Raw genomic sequence first — 15,348 nt, 5'->3', positions numbered from 1 at the left:
GAAATATTTCTTGTTCTTCTCCCGTGAATAAAGGAGTTGGAACTTCACGCACCAGAATGATTTTATTGTAATCAAGACTCGCTCCCTTTTAATATTTTCGCTTATATTTCGCTCTGCTACAAAAGTTGTTACAATTCCGTTCTCGCCGCTCGCTTCATAGCTAAACCTATGAGGAGAGGGGGTTCAGCGATCTACATAGCTCTACGACGGCCGATCGGTGCTATGTAGTCGATAATAGCGATTCCTAACATTACCGCCCGCCTTCGTCGAGATGACGAACGAATACAGATAGTTAGTCGCTCGTTTGCGTTTCGGGGAACAGACAAAGCTTCGCTACGGGCCGCTTTAAAGTAGTTTGCGGGGTTCGCACGAGGACGACGCGTACTTTGCCATCGGAGCCCGGGTAGACCTCTATAATCCTTCCAACTGGCCATTTGGTTGGCGGTGTGACTTCCGACGTGATTAGACAGAGATCTCCAGGCTTCACGTTTGGTTGAGGCTGAGACCATTTGCTTCGTGTCTGAAGAGTGTTAAGATATTCTGCCGCCCAGCGTCGCCAGAAATGATCCCGCATCTGCTGCACGAGCTGCCAACGAGAAAGTCGCGAAGTTTTTTCGTCGATTAGAGTGGGCTCCGGCACGGAAACGAGAGGACCTCCTATTAAAAAATGACCCGGTGTAAGAAAGTCGAAAGAATCTGTACTATCCCCAAGAGGCGCCAAAGGACGCGAATTGAGGCAAGCCTCGATCTGCGCTAAAACAGTGGTGAATTCTTCGAAAGTCAGAAGTGTATCCCCCACTACTCGCCTGAGATGAAATTTTAGCGATTTGACGGCCGCTTCCCAAATGCCCCCGAAGTGGGGAGCAGATGGGGGATTGAATTGCCACACGGTTCCTTCTTTAGCTAAGTTATTCGCGACTGTCGACCATTCGATTTGCGCATCTTGAAAGAGACGATGAAGCTCTCGTTGAGCGCCGATAAAAGTTGTTCCTTGATCGCTTCGAATAAGGGAACACATTCCTCGTCGCGATACAAAGCGCCGGTAAGCGGCGAGGAAAGCGTCTGTTGTGTAATCGGATACTAGCTCGAGATGAACCGCGCGAGAAGCTAAGCAGACAAAGACAGCTACATAGGCTTTCCGAGAACGTAAACACCGACCTGGACTAGTTTTTATAACGAACGGCCCGGCGTAGTCAATACCAGTATTAATGAATGGTCGAGACGGTCGCACGCGATCGAGAGGAAAATTACCCATTTGCTGTTCGGCAGTTTTCGCGCGCCATCGCCAACAAGTAACGCACGAAAATACGTAAGTCCGAACAGCTCGACGTCCGCAGAGGATCCAGTATCGTTGGCGAAGAAACCCCAAAGTAAGTTGTACTCCGCCATGCAAGGTTCTCGAGTGAGCTTCGCGAATGATCAGTGTAGTGAAGTGTCCCCTCTTACGAAGAATAATGGGATGTTTTTCATTAAAGTCCAGTAGTGAGTGTTTTAATCTTCCGCCGACGCGAAGAATTCCCCTTTCGTCCAAAAAGGGGTTCAGTCTGCTCAAAGGTCCACGAGAGATAGAAGCAGACTGGTCAAGCAAAGCCCTTTCTTCTGAAAACTCTATGTTTTGTATACATCTGATTAAGGTAAGTCGCGCATTCAGTAATTCATCCACACCAATATCTGTAGTAAGCCGAGGTAAACAATTCTGTCTGTTTCTATTTCCAAAGCGAAGACACCAGCAAGTTATTCTACACAATTTATCCACAGATGAATAGCGAGATATAAACTCCTCTAAGAAGGAGGAACTAGTGACCGTGGAGCAAACTAACCTTGAGGTCCGAGCTTCCTTATCCGTGACTAAGTTCGAAAGAAGGTAATTATTTAGATCAGGATTATGTTGGGACAAAAAGGTTGGTCCCTTCCACCAAATATTACTTGACCCTAACCTTTTTCCTGAAAGACCACGAGAAGCTAAGTCGGCCGGGTTGTCTGCCGACGGAATATGACGCCAGACTGCATGAGGCATCGATGTTTGGATCTCTGACACCCGATTGGCGACGAACGTTTTCCATTTAGAAGGGTGTTGCTGAAGCCAACTGAGAACTATGGTGGAGTCAGACCAGAGATGAAGTTCACAGGTATGTAACGAAAGAGTATCTCTAACACCTTTTATAAGCCTAACCAGTAGGGTAGCTGCGCATAGTTCGAGTCTAGGCAGTGAGACTTGTTTTAAAGGAGCTACTCGCGTTTTTGCTGCCACGAGTGTCACCGTGGGTGCAGCTTCGGGATTCTGGGACAGAACCCGTATATAAATGACCGCTGCATAGGCTCTTTCGGACGCGTCAGCAAATCCGTGCAATTGAAGAATGTTAGTGTTGGATGAAGTAGAAAGCCAGCGAGGTATCCGAAGCGAGGAAATAGCGCTCAACTCCGACAGGTAAGTTACCCAGAAATCCCTTTGAGGGTTGGGAAGCGGATCGTCCCAATTTAAACTCAGCAGCCAAAGTGACTGCATAAAGATTTTTGCGAGAATTACTACAGGAGCCAGAAGGCCTAGTGGGTCGAACAATCCTGAGATTTCACTAAAAACTGTCCTTTTAGTTATGCGTCCAGTAAGGTTTCGAGGTTGAGGACTGAAAATAAAGCAATCCGAGGAAGTGTTCCAACTCAAACCAAGGAGACTCGAAACTGAGTCAAAGTTGCACACTAGATTAGAAGAAGAAGCAAGGTAATCCGCTGGTAAGTTTTTTAGAAGATCGGGATTATTAGATACCCACTTTCTAAGTTTAAAGCCGCCCGCCCTTAACAACGCAATTAATTGATTACTAAGGAGAATGGCTTCTTCCAGAGTGTTGGATCCAGATACTACGTCATCGACGTAGGTGTCGTGCAAAAGACAAGAAGCTGCCAGCGGATAAGACTCTTTTTCGTCGGTACTTAACTGATGTAGAGTACGAATAGCCAGAAATGGAGCGCATGCCATGCCGTAAGTAACCGTTGAAAGTTTGTAAGTAGAGAGTTGAGAGTTAGGAGAATTTCGCCAAACGATGTTTTGAAACTCACAATCTGCTTGGGATACCCTAATTTGACGATACATTTTCTCAATGTCCGCCGCGAAAGCTATAGCATGTCTGCGCCAGCGTAATAAAATAGAAAAAACTTCCGGTAGTAGATTTGGACCAGTATGTACCAAGTCGTTTAAAGACAGACCTGAAGTGCTTTTGTGTGAGGCGTTAAACACGACTCTAAGTTTAGTAGTCGTGCTAGTTTGACGCCACACACCGTGATGAGGCAAATAATAGTTTGAATTTAGAATTTTTTGATCCGGCACACGCTCCATGTGTCCTAGCGACTCATACTCTTTAATGAAATCGCAATATTCTTTTTGTAGTGATGGATTTGAATTGAAGCGCGTTTCTAACTTCGCGAAGAAAGAGATGGCGGCTCGTTTGCTCTCACCCAGAAGAGAAGGTGAAGATTTGAATGGCAGAGCCACGGTGTATCTCCCCGAAGAGTCTCGAGAATGCGTTTTTCGGAAGTGATCCTCGCACGCCTGTTCCTCGCTAGTGAGCTGATTTGAGTTGGAAGGGACTTCCTCGAGCTTCCAGAACTTGGTGAGTGCTTCGGTTAAGTCCGGATCCATTATTGAGCACTGTAAAGATATTGCCTGATGAGAGTCGGCCTTGTCATTTTGAGGGGCGAGTAAGGGTCCCGTTAATATCCACCCAAGTGAAGTTGCCTGAGCTATTGGGGTGTTTGGGGGACCTTGTATTAAACCGGACCGAATAATCTGAGCGTATATTCCCGCTCCCAGTATAACGCTTACGCGTCGGAATGATTGGAAATTCGGATCCGCCAGTTTCAACTCTTGGAGATGTGTAAGCGCGACTGGGCTAGATGAGGTTCTGTTCTGATATGCTGACAATCGAGGAAGTACGTAAGCGGTCAAATTATAAGAAGTGGATTCGTCTTATATGTTAATATAAAAGGCCAAATAAATGGTGCAGGCATCGCTGATTAAAGTTATATAACAAATTTCTTATGCTGAATGGCAATCAAAACTTTAAACGCGTTTTTCTCGAAATCACTTTATTTGAACTGGGCGGACAAATAACGCGGAAAGTTGTTAACTAATCGACTTGAAATTTCGTGGAGAGGTGCAAAATAATATAACGCAGTGAACATCATACGGATTTTTTGATTAATTAACTTAACTTTTTATTAACAATTCAATGCTGAATTTTTTGCCGTTTTTCGAAACTTTTTGTTCATATCTACATCAAATTAACAATTATTAATATTTTTTAATTTCCGTATGATGTTCCATAGATTTTGGTATATACTATGAGAAACTTTTTGATTTTTTGTCCTAGGACCATGCGTTAATGAAAAAACAGTCCGCCCGTATAGCCCTTTCAAAAAATGATGTTGTTGCTTGCCAGCACCTACAGCCGCCATTTTTAATCCAAATTGTTTCTAAAAATTTACAAACCATCTTCAAAACATATATAATAAGGCCTTTTTTATTCTGACCTTATAACTTGTACGATTATTACTTTAAAAATTCCCGAAAATCACCTTTTTTTATGACTTCTAGAGTGGCGTTACCCCTTAATACTAGAGCGCCAAGCTGAATCGCTTCTCGGCTCTGCTGCCATTTTTTTGCGGGTAAAAGTGACGCGAGATAGTCTCGCGACCAGAGCTTTCAAACGTTTTCTGTAAATTTATGCAAAAGCTGTCATCGTGACAGACGAGACATCGGGAGTTGACATAGTGTAGGTTCCGGGACAGCCTTGAGCGCACTTCCTACCAAAAAATGACCAGAAGTTAACGCCGATAAGTCAGACGGGTCATCGCTAAGAGGGCACAGCGGACGCGAATTCAACACCGCTTCAATCTAAACGAGGAGAGTAGAAAATTCTTCGAAGGTCAGCGAAGTGTCTCCCACCACACGGCGGATATGCAATTTAACAGATTTGACTGCTGCCTCCCATTTGCCGCCGAAGTGGGGAGCTGAAGGTGGGTTGAACTTCCATTCTGTGCCGTCATTAGCGAGACCGTTTGAGATGTTGACATCGCGCGACGCTTCCTGAAACATTCGGCGTAGCTCTTTGTTCGCCCCGACTAGAGTTGTTCCGCAATCGCTAGTAATAGTGGCAGGTATACCGCAGCGGCCACTAAACCGCTTGTAAGCCGCAATAAACGCGTTAGAAGTGTAATCGGAAACGAGTTCTAAATGAACGGCGCCGGTCGCGAAACAAACAAAAAGGGCGATGTATCCCTTGTACACGGTGCCTCCGCGGCCGCGTCGTGTCCGGATTTGGAAGGGTCCGGCATAATCAACTCCCGTGTGCAAGAATGATGTGACGGGGCTACGACCACCAACAATTCAGTAGTTTTGACGAAGTGTCGCGAGTGTTAACTGTGGCCCCGCGTGTAATGCTGACTTGTGTGCGTGATCAATGACGAGAATGGTGAATGGAGAAGCACGCGGAAGAATGATCGGATTTTTTTGATCATGATGCAGAAGAGCGTGATGTAAACGACCGCCTACTCGCAGAATACCGGTTTCATCAAAATACGGCATGAGATTTTTAATGCAGCTAGATTTTGCGACAGGAGACCCGGACTTTAACGACTTGATCTCTTCAGGAAAGAATTCGTGTTGGGTTTCTTTGACCCGATGAAGACGCGCGTTGTGGATTTTACCGACACCTAAGCGGGGAGCTACTTGAGCGCGCGAGGAGTTTGAACGAAATTGTGATATCGCTCTGAAGCACCATGCGGTGATGCGACACAATTTCGTGAGAGACGAGTAGCGCGTAATTAAACTGGTAGACGTTTCCTGATTCGCGAGTACCGACCTAACGATTCGTTTCTCCGATCGTACCTCTTCATTAATCCGATCGTCGGGTTCGAGAATTTCCGTCGGCCACGCGGGGGGCGGACGCTTGAGCCATTCGGGACCCGACCACCACAAGTCTGAATGAAGCAGTTGGTTGGGAGTGGTGTCGCGTGATGCTAAGTCTGCCGGATTTTCGTTTCCTGGGACATGATGCCACGACGCGTTCGGAATTACAGTTTGAATTTCGGCAACGCGACTGTGTACGTATTTCTTCCATCGCGATGGATGGCTACGAATCCAAGCGAGAGTTACCGTGGAATCTGTACATAAGTGCACAGGAACATGGTGAAGTTTTAAAACGGTACGAACACGTTTAATGTGACGAGCAAGTAATACGGCAGAGGTTAACTCGCGTCGCGGAATAGTGACGCGTTTGATCGGGGCTACCTTTATTTTTGCTACTAACGAAATACGTACTTCGTTTTCGCCAGTGACCGTACGTAAATAGATCGCGACTCCCATAGTCAACGACGACGCATCTGTAAACCCGTGAAGCTCAACTGTTAGCAGTGAAGGTGAGAATCCGCTCCACCATGGGATTGATATTAAACGTAAATCGCGGAGACTGATACAAAACTTTTCCCATTGCTTAGCAAATTCTGAAGGAAGACGGTCATCCCACCCGATTTTTATCGCCCACGACTCCTGCATCATAATTTTGCCTCGTACGATTATTGCTGTTATTAAACCGAGAGGATCGAACAGTTACGAGATTGTCGATAACACGCTACGCTTCGAAATAGGATGAGAACCGTCGTAGCAAAAGGTAAACAGAAATGCATCGTTGTTTACATTCCACGCGAGGCCTAACGCTCGATGCGAAGTATTGATGCTTATATCGCGCTTGCCATTTGAACGGAAAAGTTCTACAGGTAGTTTCAAAAGATCGTTACAGCTGACTATCCATTTATGAAGGTGAAAACAACCCTTGCGAAGAAGCTCGTTCAGTTGACGAATTTTCTCTCGCCCTTCCGTAACGCTGTGGGCTCCTGATAATATATCGTCAACGTAAGTTTCTTCTAATAGAATCGAATTAGCGAGAGGTAGAGCTTTTCCGTTGTCTTCCAAGAGTTGACGCAAGCATCGAAGAGCTAGGAACGGGGCGTACGCGAGTCCGCGAGTTGCACACGGGAGCTGACGTGTCGCGTCGCCAAAGAATGCACTGCATTAATTGGTCGTCTTCATGCACTCGAATTTGACGATACATTTTCTCTATAAAAGGGTCTCAGTTATTTGTGTCGCATTTTAAACCCTTGAGTGCGACAAGGACTTCTGTTGTTGTGCCGTATAACCGTTTTAGCTCGGCGGCAGATTCGTGCGACGACCTTTTGAGCGAAAACAACAATTCTAATTGTGCGTCGACAAGGACGCGGCGGTTTTCATAACGGTCTGAAATGAGTTGCCATGCCAGTTTAAAATTGTCTCCGGTAACGACTAAATTATTTATCAGTTGAACAGCTTCACCGGTAACACTTAGTTTCAGATAATGAAACTTTTCAACTTCTGGTATTGTTGCGTTGTTAACTACCATCGACTCAAAAAGATCTCGAAATGGAGTCCACTCCTTGTACATTCCGGAGAATTTAGGTAACAATAATTGAGGTAAAAAACGCGTTTGCTGAGTCTGGGTGTTACCGGATGACGTAGGATTGGTATTTTCATTATGTGCTAATTTCGATTTAGTTTCGAATTTTGCTAAATACTCACTCAGAGTCGCCTGATTATCGATCACCATTTCCTCGCATTGCGAAAGAAGATCTTCGGAAAAATACGATGAATTTTTTACGGCTTCCGTTTTTAGGTCCGTGATTTTCGAATGATTGATTTGAAACAAATTCCAGTTATTCTGAAGAGCTGCTAAGCGGGATTTGACATACTTCTCAATGATGTTGGCTTCTCCTTTCTTGTTTAAATTGATGATTGTACGACTTATCGATGAGAAAAGCTCGATCTGGCGATCTATCAGACTGTTAATCGTCGATATTTTAACTGGTAACGGTTTTGTTTTACGCACGAATAGAGTTGTTCGGGTGAAAGGTCACTGTTCACAGAGGTCGAGCACGCTCAAGTTTTAAACTGCAACCGTTAACGCAACGCGGTGTACCGGTAAGGAGACACTTTCACTAAGAGTTTTCTTTCACTTCCTTCGTAGACAGAAGAGAGATGCGATTTATCCGGCTCGAAGGACCGAAAAATGTTTCGGCAAAGAGCGAAAGAAGTAACGTAACGAGAGGGAAAGTGTTCAAAAGAAACGAAAGAGTACACGTGTAGATTAACAGTTTAATGCACAACAATAATTAAAACGAACAAGACACTCCACGGATTAAACAAATTACAATTGTACGATTACGACGTAGGGCCCTTCGTCACCTGGGAGGGGGATCGGGGTTCCCTCCCGTCTGTTGGGTGCTTTCTAGCTCAATAGCAGTTACGGAACCTAGAGAAAATTCCTTACAGCAGGCAATGGAGTCAGGTGATGTCTTTGGAACCCGTTGATTGGACTGGGCTCCGACTCTTGTGCAGTGGTGGGTCTAAGACTCGAACACCTGCCGATATAAACGAAAGCTCAGGCGCGGCGGAGCAGCATTGTGGCCACTAAAGCTCAAATTGACAATAAACTGGGAGGGGGATCGTTGGTATGTGGTAAGGAAGGAACCTACCTTTACGCGGGTAGGCCGTAACAGAGCTCCTGCGCGGACAAAAATCCACCTCGGCAAGAGAGAGCCGATCGACAATTGTGGATATATCGTCGGAGGTATGCAGTGACACGGACGAGCCGGGAGAAACACGACCATCGTTCCAGTAGCTCGTTGGGCTCCATCCGAGTCGCGGATAGGTGCAGCGTGATGGAACGTTGTTCCGGAACATCTCCAGATATCGTTACTGTCGACTCCTCCCATTGCTCTGGAGAATCCTTCAAAAAAGTGGGTCCATGCAACCATAATCGATTTTCTTCTAATTCATTAAATGATAGGCCTCTGGTCGCCAAATCTGCGGGGTTATTGGATGTCCGCACATGTCTCCACTGCACTTCTGGAAGAAGCCCGTGGATCTCCGCGACTCAGTAGGCGACGAAGGGCTTCCATTGCGAAGCATATCCTTGGAGCCACGCTAAGACGACGGCAGCATCCGTCCATGCATGTAATCGAAGGGTGCGAGGCTGTAGACTATCCCGAACTGCGGTGAGGAGTCGCGCTAAGAGTTGAGCCCCGCAAAGCTCGAGCCGAGGCACACTCTGCTGATTCGTTGGTGCGACCTTCGTCTTGCTAACCAGCAAGTGTACGTCAGCGGCCGCACGCGAGTGAGGCACCCGCAAGTAAATGGCGGCTGCGTACGCTCGTTCGGACACATCGCAAAAGGCGTGGAGCTCCAAGACATCTTCGGATGCAGAGCCCGTCTAGTGGGGGATTTTCAGCGCCTCTAACCGCTCCAAATCGCTACGAAAGTTGGTCCAGTTCGTATCGATGGTCGTCGTCAAAGGGTCATCCCAGTCCAGGACTGCGAGCCAAAGATCTTGGATCAAAACCTTGGCCCGTATGAACACCGGAGCGAACCATCCCATTGGATTGAAAAGATGGGCCGTTTCGGAGACAACCTCGTGCTTCGTCCATGAAGCCTTTGGGGCTCCATCGACTGTTCGAGAACTTTGCAGTGTGAGTACATCGATCTTGGGATCCCATCGAAGTCCGAGTGCTCCTACGGTGTCATTGACCTGCAACAATTTCTCTGTAGAAAGCCTGCCAGACATCGAGGTTTCGAAATTGACCGCCCACTTATCCAGAGAGAAACCGCCCGCCGTGAGGAGCTCCACCAGCTGGCGTCGGACTTCCTCAGCTTCCTAGATATTGTCAGCTCCAGCCAGGATATCGTCTACGTACGAATGGCGTCGCAAAGCTTCCACGCCTCGTGAGAAGTATTCGCCCTCATCGTCTGCGAGCTGCTGGAAGACTCGAAGAGCCAGAAAGGGAGCGGGGGTGGTCCCGTACGTGACCGTCGCGAGACGAAAGTCCCGTACTTCCTCGGTGGGTGATGACCTCCATACAATACGCTGCCAATCGCAATCTTCAGGGTGTACGCATATTTGACGGAACATTTTAACAATGTCCGCAGATAGAACACATTGGAAGAGTCTCCAGCGCGTGAGGACAATCCACATGCACTCGCTATGCAGTTTGGGACCTGGTAACAGAACTGAATTAAGTAAAGACCTACCTCCGGAGACGCACGATGCGTTGAAAACCACGCGAATCTTCGCGTCGTCGCCTGTTCCTTTCCATACGCCGTGGTGAAGTAGGTAACTCCAGCGCGGTATTGCTCCGAAATGCGCGGTGACTGACTACATATGTCCCATTTTTAGGTACTCGTCGAGGAATGCTGCGTATTTTTCCCGGAGACGAGGATCACGATCTCGGCGACGTTCAGATGCCAACAGCATCCTGGTGGCGGTGAATCTTGTTATCCCAACGTCCTCGGTTTGTTGTGTGGCAATTGGTAATCGTACCACATACCATCCGGTACCGTCTCTCGAGTATGTCTTCAAGAAATGCTCCTCGCATTGAATCTCGGAAGGGTGAAGAGGCGCCGTCGTTAGAACGCTTTCAAGCTCCCAGAAACGCTGCAGTGAGGCATGTAACTCGTCATCTCCCCCTTTTTGTTCCCGTGATTTTTCTGCTTCCTCTCAGTTATTTTCGCGCGTCGAAATCGATGCAGAACTAGCTGCCTTTCAGTCTCTTTTTGACTCGTCTCGTCCCGCGCTTCCCTTACGTCGTAAGAAACGCCGTGACGCCCCCTGGTGGTGCGAGGAATTGACTGTTCTTCGCCGTGAGACGCGCAATGCTCGCAACTTGTATCGAAAAACCTTTTCTCGTGATTCCGCCCTCGCTTCAGAGGTTGCCCTCCCGGTTTATCTCTTAGCTCGTCGATCTTTCAATTCTTTAATGCGTCGCCGGAAGAACGAATGTTTTCAGGAGCTGGTGGGTGAAGTTGAAACCGACGTGTGGGATCGTCCCTATAAATCCATGCTGAAAAAACTGCGAGGTACGCAGCCTCCTGTGTCCCTAAATCGCGAAGAGTTTCGCCTTGCTATGCAGGCTCTGTTTGTCTGTGCTCCTAGCCCTGCTCCTGTTTCCCATTCTACCTTACCTTCCCTTTCCTCTGCGTTTGGTGTCGGAACTACGTCTGCCTTGGCTCTCGACTTACCTTCTTGTTCTCACCCTGTTTCGTCTGAATTGTCTGTTACTTCGGACATTGTTTTGCCTCCTGCCCTTTTCCATAATACTTACATAACTTCGGACGGTTCCGACGTTCGATTGACCCTTTAACTGTGGCCTATTCCTTGGCCCGTACTAGTCCCAAAAAAGCTCCTGGTCCTGATGGTATGACAGATGAGGTCGTGCGCGTTGTTGGAAAAACTGCCCTCGCTTGGCTTACTAAGCTCTTTAATTCGTGTTTCCCCCATGGTTATTTTCCATCCGTTTGGAAGAGCGGCCGTATAGTTTTAATTCCTAAGGCCGGTAAACCTTACACCTCGTTTAGTGATCTTCGCCCCCTTTGCATGCTTCCTCATCTAAGTAAGGGTTTTGAATACTACATTTGCGAACATCTCCTGGAAGCAGTACGTGTTTCGGGCGGATTTTCTCCTCGCCAGTTTGGTTTCTTATCCGATCGCTCCACCATGCAGGCAATGCGCGTGGTTACTGCGGAATGGGACCGTGCCCTCACCTCCAATTGCCACTGCCTTCTCGTGACTCTAGACGTGAAGAACGCATTTAACACTCTGAAGTGGGAGAACGTTCTTCGCGTCGCCGAGTCGCGCGGATTTCCTCCTTCCCTTATGCGCATTCTCAGTAGCTATCTCTCCGAGCGTCGCGTGGGCACATTTCTTCTTGATGGTTTTTGGGTCGAGATACCAGTGTTTGCTGGCGTTCCCCAGGGATCTGTCCTTGGGCCTCTTCTATGGATATTGGCCTATGACGGCGTGTTAGATGTTGAACTTCCTGGAGGTGCTATCACCGTTGGTTTCGCCGACGATATGGCTCTCGTAATAGTTGCTCGATCCCTCTCTCGCCTCCGTACGCTTGCTGAGGAATGTCTCAGAATTTTAGATGCCTGGTATGTTTCTCAAGGTTTGGTGTTAGCCACTCATAAAACCGAAGCAATACTCTTAACTGGTCGTCGCGTTCCCCAAGGTTTATCTTTTGTCCATGGTTCCAACACTCTCCTTTTGTTCGTTACCTTGGTGTTCTTTTTGGTAACAGCTGCCTTTATCGCCATCATATTGACAGGGTTTGCACTAAGGCGTTGGCTGTTGCTAAACGTTTGTCCTACCTCCTTCCCAATCTGCGTGTTTATGGCTTTACCAGTCGCTTATTGTACTATCGCGTCGTAGAGTCGATTGTCTTGTATGGTGCACCGGTTTGGTTTGAAGCAGTTAATTATGCCTGTATCCTTTCCCGTCTCCATTCCACCCAGCGCGTCGGTCTTATCCGTATTTGTCGTGCTTATCGTACTGTGTCCACCGCTGTGTTGTGTGTGTTGTCCGGCTGTACCCCCTGGGAATTTCTGATCCATTTCCGCACTGTTTGTGTCCATATTGATCCCTTTACTGATGATTTCATGGAATGCTTGCCCTTCAGCTGAATGGACCCGCTGTCTCATTCCTGACCTAAATTTCTGGATCGAGTCAGGAGGTCCACGTTTCTTAACCTTCCATCTGACTCAGGTTCTGACCGGTCATGGTTGCTTCGTCAGCTATCTTTATCGTATAGGTCGCGCCTCTTCTCCTATCTGCTGGTTTTGTTCCGCGGGAGTTGAGGACGACGCATATCACACTCTTTTTTCTTGTTCCTGCTGGGAGTCGGAGCGTTCATCCTTGTATAATATTGTCGGTCCCCTTTCTCCTTCGAATTTTGTGTCGGTGCTCTTCCGAGAGCCATCGCCGCGCTATTCTCGTGTTTGTTAAGTACGTTATGCTGGTTAAAGAACAGGTGGAGCGTACCTTGGATGGAGCTTCCTCTCGATAATGTTCCCTTTTCCTGTGTGCATTTGCCTGTATGCCTGTGTGTGCGCTTATGGCGTTTTGTTTGTGGCACATGCTTTCCCTACGTTCGTCTCTTGGTTCTGATCTGTACAGTTTGCAGTTTTCTTTCATGATTTATGCTGTGCTGTAACTTACTTAAGATAGCTGTGGATCCTTATTAGGGTTAAAATTTGGTAAGTGGCTTATTGCCTTGCTCCAATTTATAGCTAGTTGTACTGGGTTAGTTGACATAGTTAACTAACCTGATCTGTCAAATTTCCTTGCCTTTCTCGCTTCTTCGCGCTCACTCTTACTCCTGCTGTTTCCTTCTCTCGCCCTTGCTTGATTATTGTTTGCTCTTCATTCCCTATGACTCTTTTCTGACCTCTATACTTACTTGTGGCTGCTTACTAGTTGCTCCTACCTTCTCTGTTGTTACCTGACTGCTTCTCTCTGCCCCCTTTGCTTTCTCGAGTTCCCCCCTGCTACTTCGTAGCCACCGGTTTGCATTCTTCGCACCACTCCCATGCAGAAGGTTAGTATACTTGATGTCTTCTTATCTTGTTACCTTCTTACATGTCCCCTTTTCTAATCTATTTTATCCATTTTCAGCCTCATCAGTCTTCATCCATCTCACTTGCTGTTTGAGGAAGTTAAGTAATCCTTCATTTCATTGGTCATTATCCGTGTCACTATCATACCTTCGTTAATTTAGTTTAAATTTACTTTAATTTGGTTTGGTTAATATTTGTAATATAATATAATATATTTATTTATTTATTTGTTTCAGCTCATTTCTTTTCCATTCATCGTTGTTTGGCTGCTCAAAAGAAGTTAAGTTAAGCTAAGTTAAGTATCTATTCGCATCTTGTCGCTTTCATTTCTGTGTTGTCCTAATTTGATTCTTGTGTTTTGTTTCTCCGGCAAACTCTTCACTCTTCCTGTTTCAGCTAGCTGTCCCTAAATATCGCCTCCTCCTCTGTTCTGCCTATTTGGGAGGCCCGTCTGTGATCGCCGCTACTTCAGGCTCCTCGCCTCGCGTCCATCGCGACACTTGTCTGCAGTCATCCCGTTCGCAATCGTTGTTCCAGTTCGCTTTCGCTTAATTCTTCGTCGCCGATTGTTGCTGCTTAAGTAATAAGCTAAGCTAAACTAAGTGCGTCTTTTTTCTACCTTCTTATCGCTTTACTGGTTTCTGTGCTATCTCGTTTTGTTTGTTTGTTCCAGATCGTTCCTCGGTCCTCCTGCTTCTCACCGCTCGCCGTCTGTCCATCAGCGTTTCGTCCGCTTCTCCCGCTAAAGACGTCCACCTGTGTGATGCCATGAGGGAGGAAAAAGAAAGAAGAAAAGAGAAGAGAAGAAAAAGACCCAGCATCACTGGATCGAGTGATCGCCTCCCGATTTGTTTACTCGCTCGCTATCTCTTATTTCTTCTCATCATCAGCTGAAAATTTACATGCACACTCTCTTTCTATTCATGCATGCATGCATATCTACACTACATCTGCTACTCGGCCTTTCACTGTGCTTTTCTGTCGAGTATTTAGCTCCACTGTGCCCTGCCCAGCGATGGCACATGTAACCGGATGTATTAACTAAATATATAGGCTAAGATAAGAATGAAAACAAATATAAAGATAAAATAGAATAAATAAAGTTAAGTAAAGTTAAGTTAATTGTATGAATACTTGTGTATATAAATTTAAATTTAATTTTAAGTTAATCCTTTGTGACGTATCGGTGGGGGAAAGCCCGAAGGGGGTTCCCTAGAGTGGGGGCAGTTAGGGAAAGCGGCCCTCCACGTGCCGATGCTCACACCCACGTGCGATTTATTTTACGGGGCGCCAGTGCCAATGCACACGTCCGCGGTAATCGCCCTTCCGGCTGCTCTGTCGGGCGCGGGAATCAGAGGGGGTCAGAGAAAAAAAAAATGAGTAAAAGACCTGCGAGTTTGTATCCAACAGAAAAAGGCTCTTATTCGGGCCCCAAGTAGGCCACGTAAGCAGAACAGAAAAAAACTGGAGTGGGCCCCACCCATTACAAGCAACGGTCAAAGAAAAGGGATCGACTCGCCAATTGCGAGGGAGGGTTTCGCGGGGCTCACGGTACGCGCAAGTACAAAAAAAGGCAGAAACTAAAGAAAAGCCGTAGTATTCGTCCGCAGGGAGCACGCCCTCTTAGGGGTCGTGGACAACAAGAGGACGTTGGTCCTAAATACCAAATACAGGAACGAGAAAAATAGATTAGGGGGGGAACGGTATCGACGTAGACCGTTAGCGGCCTCTAGGGTCCTCGTCACTGGGGCCAGGGGTCCTATCGCCCTCGCCCACGCGCAAATGAATAAAAAAAAAAAATAGTAGGCAAGGAGATGGCTCCTACCTTTTTGGCGCAGTGGTTCCAAAATCTTCACATTGGGGCGGCGGCGACAAATTCT

General features: G+C 46.9%; 1 long non-coding RNA gene across 5 annotated transcripts; it reads left to right on the top strand.

Annotated features, from left to right (window-relative positions):
* Window positions 1-243: 243 nt before the first annotated feature.
* LOC143264065 (uncharacterized) lies at window positions 244-15,123 on the top strand. Of its 5 annotated transcripts, none has more exons than XR_013037533.1 (16): window positions 244-1,370; window positions 1,476-1,634; window positions 1,719-1,864; window positions 1,952-2,129; window positions 2,227-2,428; window positions 2,593-2,730; window positions 2,840-2,977; window positions 3,383-3,605; window positions 3,806-6,411; window positions 6,490-6,662; window positions 8,049-9,549; window positions 9,629-9,918; window positions 10,007-10,186; window positions 10,254-10,521; window positions 13,705-14,070; window positions 14,142-15,123. It is a non-coding gene; the product is annotated as an uncharacterized LOC143264065 (long non-coding RNA). The 5 variants fall into 5 exon arrangements; XR_013037535.1 differs by having other exon boundaries at window positions 244-1,634; window positions 3,806-6,197; window positions 6,328-6,411; XR_013037534.1 differs by having other exon boundaries at window positions 244-1,634; window positions 1,759-1,864.
* The last annotated feature ends 225 nt before the right edge of the window (window positions 15,124-15,348 follow it).

Source organism: Megachile rotundata, chromosome 3 (assembly GCF_050947335.1).
Source record: "Megachile rotundata isolate GNS110a chromosome 3, iyMegRotu1, whole genome shotgun sequence".
NCBI classification, from domain to species: Eukaryota; Metazoa; Arthropoda; class Insecta; order Hymenoptera; family Megachilidae; genus Megachile; species Megachile rotundata.
Note: the sequence above shows the minus strand (reverse complement) of the source record. Positions and strands in the feature narration are given on the sequence as shown.